At 38.3% G+C, this 6,117-nt stretch overlaps 1 pseudogene; it reads right to left on the bottom strand.

The window, feature by feature from the left end:
- Positions 1-5,110: 5,110 nt before the first annotated feature.
- LOC128650565 (uncharacterized) lies at positions 5,111-5,247 on the bottom strand (annotated as a pseudogene).
- Between the last annotated feature and the right edge of the window lie 870 nt (positions 5,248-6,117).

Raw genomic sequence — 6,117 nt, 5'->3', positions numbered from 1 at the left:
ACAGCACTAATATGTTTGCTCTCCACTAACCGAAAAGAATGAAATGTGATTATTGTTGGAAATATTTATTCAGGTAATTAGCATAAAACATTATGATTTCAAAATTAAATATGTTATTTTAGTTAAAACTTTGAAGAAAAACTACTAATGGTATTTATGGGGTTACGAATATACAGATGGTTTTAAAACAAATGCAGTGCTTACTGCTGAACAATTTAATAAATATTTACTTATTTTTGGATTTATACTTTAGATGAATACTAACCTTTCTGCCCAGCACCCTGGAAGCAATAAAACTTTTACTTATTTTAAACAATATTTAAAGGGACGGTCTACTCCAGAATTTTTATTGTTTAAAAAGATAGATAATCCCTTTATTAGCCATTCCCCAGTTTTGCATAACCAACATGGTTATATTAATACACTTTTTACCTCTGTCATTACCTTGTATCTAAGCCTCTGCAGACTGCCCCCTTGTCTCAGTTCTGTTGACAGACTTGCATTTTAGCCAATCAGTGCGGACTCTAAAAGGTATAGTACCAAAAATGTTATTGTTTAACATGATAGATAATCCCTTTATTTACCATTCCCCAGTTTTGCACAACCAACACTGTTATAGAAATGTACTTTTTACCTCTGTAATTACCTTTTATCTAAGCTTTTGCAGAATGCCTCCTTATCTCAGATCTTTTGACAGACTTGCATTTAAGGCAATTAGTGCTGACTCTTAAATAACTCCATGTGCATGAGCTCAATGTTATTTATATGAAACACATGAACTAACACCCTCTAGCTGTGAAAAACTGGCAAATGCATTCAGATAAGAGGTGGCCTTCCAGGGCTTAGAAATTAGCTCATGAGCCTACCTAGGTTTAGCTTTCAACTAAGAATACCAAGAGAACAAAGCAAATTTGATGATAAAAGTAAAATGGAAAGTTGCATAAAATTGCATACCCTATCTGAATCATGAAAGTTTAACCCTTTGAGTGCTAAGCATTTTCCCACCTGGGTGCTAAGCTGGATTTTAGTTTTTTTTTACTCCCCCCCCCCCCCAGATTCCCAAGACATATACCATTGGAAAGGTTAGGTAATTACCTTTCCAACGGTGGGTCTTGGAGGTCTGTAGCTGCTTAGATGCCTGAGATACAAGCATCTAATCAGCATGCCCCATTTCCCTATACTGTCTATTGTGAATTTTAAATAAAGTTACGCGGTGATGCCATCACGTCATTGCACGGCGTCACCGCGCAAAACGTGAAGCCTCGGCAAAGCCTGTCACTATGCCGGGGTAGGAGCGGGTGGGAGCCCCCAGATCTCCCTCAAGGTGGGAGAGTGCTAGTTGATTTAGCCTGTGGTATCGACACCTATTCTGAAAGTTTCTGGCCTTTGGTCCAAGCTATAGATAAGCTGTGTAAACACAACAAACAGAAGAAATTACACTACCAGTGGGGTATAGAAGAGATAAGGTAATACAATTTTAATTTTCCATTGTTCTCTCCAAGTATTGGTCTTTGGTTTACGGACAGATATAAGATAAAGAAATAGGTATAAGTACACAATGTGATAAAGTAATGAGATCGGATTATACCTACAAACTCAACCCATTTTATTAGGTTGTGGCTTCAAAACTCAAAATCAACTAATTCATATACACAAATAAACTTTAAAAAGCAAATTATCATACATTTTGGTACAAAAAGTAATTGTAAACACATTAAGGGAAAAATTATTATACAGTATTCTATCCCTTTTAGTGTTAACACCCCCTGCACCTGTAGTTCTACAGCTCTATTCAAATTGATAGAAAACACTTTCGGGGTATATTTGAATATTATTTTTGGACAGAGTGAATATAATTCAACAGCCTCAGCCACTTTAAAACCTGTTCTCGTCTGTTTTGAATAGCATTTTTTGACTGTTTGTTTTGTTTTTTCTTTGTTTTTTGCAATGTCGAAATTCACCTGTAGCAAGATGTTTGTTGATATTGTAGAAATATGTCATGGGTGGCAAGATCTCAAGATGCTCAGTATTTCAGCCCCTTCCACTTATATGTCAGATATAAGTAAAATGTATGTATGTTTACGTTATCCTGTAGACCAGGGATGGCAAACCTTTTTTTTCAGAGTGTATCCCCAAATTGGTGATAATATAAAAAATATCTTGAGTGTTCATGGAACCTTTTTTATTATTTACATTAAATAAACTTTAAAGAAACATTAACATTTCATTTCTTTTAAATCCATACTCAAAAGCAACAGTAATCATTTAAGTGCTACAATTGCAGCCAATGAAATCAAATCAAGCAGTATGGTGGTATCCCAGAGGCACAGCATCAGCAAATGTGTTATGAATGCCATCTGGGCATGCCATACGTTTGCCACCCAATCTACAGACTGTTTGGTGTCTATATATTCACCTAATTTGCATATGATGATTTTGCATCATCAAACCTAGTGGGCTGTAACACAAGACATTCTATGAAGCTATCAGACATACTAGTCACATGGAAAAACATCAGTTTATTGAAAAAGCTGCCTCTTTATTCTACAGTTTTAGTTGTTTTCTCCAAGAGAAATAGTTCACTCTGGCATTGTAAATGTACCTGTTTATTTAAATGTGTAATATTAGCCAGTTAGCTGATATACTTTTACAGTGTATTGTAACAAACAAACAAAGCAGGGTATCACTTCACATGCTCCAGTTCCTAATAGGTTTTGTTTTACACTAAGGATCGTACGATGGAAGCTCAAGTGATGTTGCCTGTGTATAATAAAGTAACAATAAGCTACTGAAAAGGAAACCAGCATAAAAAGAATCTACAATGAAAATGACAGCAATTCATATTACTTTTTTTTTTTAGAGGATTAAATGTTATCTTTGTGTACAAAATGTTTTGGTTGAACCTATTTTTTATTTAAAGTTTACAAAAAGACTCCTAGTCATTGTTTTAACAAAATAATAATTATTTAGACCGCCTGCTGGATCTCAAAGATGAAATTAAATTAAAGGCAATCTTTAAAAAAAAATGTTAGTAAACAGAGAAGCTTTTTTTAAGCACCTTGTTGGTGAATGTAATCATTATTAATAAAACATATGGTCACTAAAGAAGTAACTAAAATTTAGAAATGCGAGAAATCTTTTCTTAGTTTGCAGACACATGATATGGTTGTTAACTGGGACTACAAATGCCAGAATTGGTATAGTACACACCTAGGTAGTTGTCATCATTGCCTTATATTTACATTGACTTCCATGTTCTCTTAACATAAAAACATCAGGTGTTTAAACAAATTTTAAGGTTTGCATGTCCTCTTTTCCCACTTGTAGAGCTGCTTAATATGCTTGCCATTGACCAGCCCTAGTGCTGTAAAGCTGGACTGATCTGCATGCTACCCTTGCAAATGCCTCTGATTCTGAAGTCGCTTGAGAGATTCATTAAAGGGGCATGTATGTCCTAGCCAAATTAAGGTGCTTCCAAAAGTGACATATTTTGTTAAAGCTGTTATAAACACAAGCCGTTGCCTCTATTGTCTTCCAAGTCTATGTACATAATCCCCACACACCCTAAAATAAATGTATTTTGCCAAAACAACCTCTACTGAAAGGTAGTTGATCTTTGAAAACCACACATACTGTTTCCTAAGTTAACCCTAACAACTTGCTGTGTTACTTGTGTTCTGCTGACTCTCTTTATGGATCTGGTTATTTCACTATTTTTCAGGATCCTCCCTTTGTGTTGCTGCTTGGATCTTGATGAATTGTCTGGTCCCTGACTACAGCTTTATTACTATGTTTCACTGCTGTGTATTGCTGTCTGGCTACTGACTGATCTCCCAGTTCCTGACCTTGGCTTGTCCCTGATCTACACACTCAAACCATTTCCTGCAAATCCAATTCTGAAAAACAGCAAAGGTAACTACCATTTACATTTTGTCATGGGTTCGGGAGGAACCCTCGTACCTTGGAGCCGGGTGTCCTCCCAGCCTCCTCGCAATGGCCGTCGTGGCCGTGTGCAGGTTTATGTGTGTGTGTGAATTGGTGCCCACACTAGTAGAGCCACTGGTGTCAGGATGCGCATGTGCATACATAGTGGAAGCGCACATCAGGCTCCTGGCACCGGATCAGCGCGGGGAGTGTCTAGAGGGCTCTCCCACATTAACTAACCTCCTTATTGGCTGCCTCCTATAACCTTTATTTCCTGAGTCCCTTTTCCCTACATTTTTTCCTGGTTATTGAGTTCGGCTCATATTTTTTACTACGTTTACAGCCATCTGCCCTGACTACGGAATCATTTGACCAAGCTTTATTTAGATTATTTGTTATAATCTGTGTCTCCTGCCACTGGGTTTCAGGCCTTTAGAATTGGAGGATACATCCTTTAAAGTGACATAATAACCTAGACTTATCATGGAGCCCGCAGGAGCCAGTGACCATATGATCACACTCAACAATTGGCACAGATGATGCAAGCTATACAGGAATGCCAAGCAGACAATATACCAACATTATCTTGGCGCCCTGAGTCCTTTGCAGTACCTGTGCCTGTTACTACTCCTTCAGTGGTTCCTACTAATCAAGGCGAACCTATGAAAGTTGGATTGGCTCGTGGACCACTATCAGCAATAGAACAAACAAGAATAAGAACTCTTCATCTATGCCTTTACTGTGCCAAACCTGGTCATGTCTTAAAGATTGTCCGTCATGACCCCAGTCTGGTATGTCTCCGTCTTATGTGATCAGTCTTAAACTTCCTATTTATCCTAACACTACTCATCTCACTATTCCTTTATCCTACAGCTGGGAAATAGATCAATCTAATTGAGGGCTATTCTGGATTCTGGTGCCAGAAAGATCACCTTTCATTGCTTCACATGGTTGATGGCAGTACGCTCAAAACAGGTCCTGTTACACTTGAATCTCTTCCTACACCCATCTATATAGGGGATCAGCACCAAGAGGAAATCATATGGGATATAGTACCTTTTAAATTCTGAATAATCAAGCCCTCAAAATATGGGGATTTCTCAGACGTGTTAGAGAAAAAAGGAGCTGACTTTTTACCCCCTCACAGACTTTATGGTGCTGGTATATTTTTTTTTATTTTTTTTTTTAGGGGAAAGCACAAACGCAGTCCCCCACTACCACAAATTATTCAGTCGAGTTTCCTGCATTTGGAGTGCAATGGATGAGCCTCGCCCTGGGAGAACCACCTTCATGATCATGGTATATCCACTGCCAGGTAAGTATGGTGCTGGTATATTTTTTGTGGGGTAAAAGGATGGAGGACTCCAGCCCTGTGTTGACTAACAAGCTCTTAATGCTATCACCGTGAAGAACAAATACCCTCTACTATTAATACCAGAATTGTGGGATAGAGTTAAAGATGCCAAGGTCTTTACAAAAATAGACCTTAGAGGAGCTTATAATCTTATTAGACTTAAAGAACATAAGTGGAAGACAGCTTTACATTCACGTTTTGGACATTACAAATATACCATTATGCCCTTTGGGTTGTGTAGAGCCCTGACCACCTTCCAACACTTCATTAACTATGTATTTTGAGACGTATTTGGACACCCTCCTTGTTGTTAATTTAGACAACATCCTAATTTTTTCCCAATCACTTGCTGAGCATGAATAACATATGAAAATGGTATTGACATGATTAAGACAACACCATTTATATTGGGAACTAGAGAAAAGTATTTTTGAGGTTAACACAGTTGAATTCCTTGGCTATGTGCTGTCTTCAGGTCATATTGAAATGGGCAGGGGTCAAGTCGAGCGGGAACACATGGGAATGGAGTTCCTGCACTATTTTTGCAGGAGGAACTAACTCCCCTCTAGAAAGAGAACAGAAACGCTTCAGTAAACACTGCTGCTGCTGGTGGGAGGAGCAGGAGCACAGTCTAGTTAGAGGGACAGTGAGATCCTCTAGTAATGGGAAGTAACACTTCCTACAATGCGCTAAATGCAAGCATGTCAGCAGTCCTGCTGTGTGATCACCCCGCACTGTGTGTAACACATGGTGCTTACATTTCTGTGGGGCTTGCTGTGGGGTTATTTATCTCCCCTGAGCAGAAATAGGACTATTGCACCTTAAGTGGGTGAGACTCT

Source organism: Bombina bombina, chromosome 2 (genome assembly GCF_027579735.1).
Source record: "Bombina bombina isolate aBomBom1 chromosome 2, aBomBom1.pri, whole genome shotgun sequence".
In the NCBI taxonomy this organism is placed as follows: Eukaryota; Metazoa; Chordata; class Amphibia; order Anura; family Bombinatoridae; genus Bombina; species Bombina bombina.
Note: the sequence above shows the minus strand (reverse complement) of the source record. Positions and strands in the feature narration are given on the sequence as shown.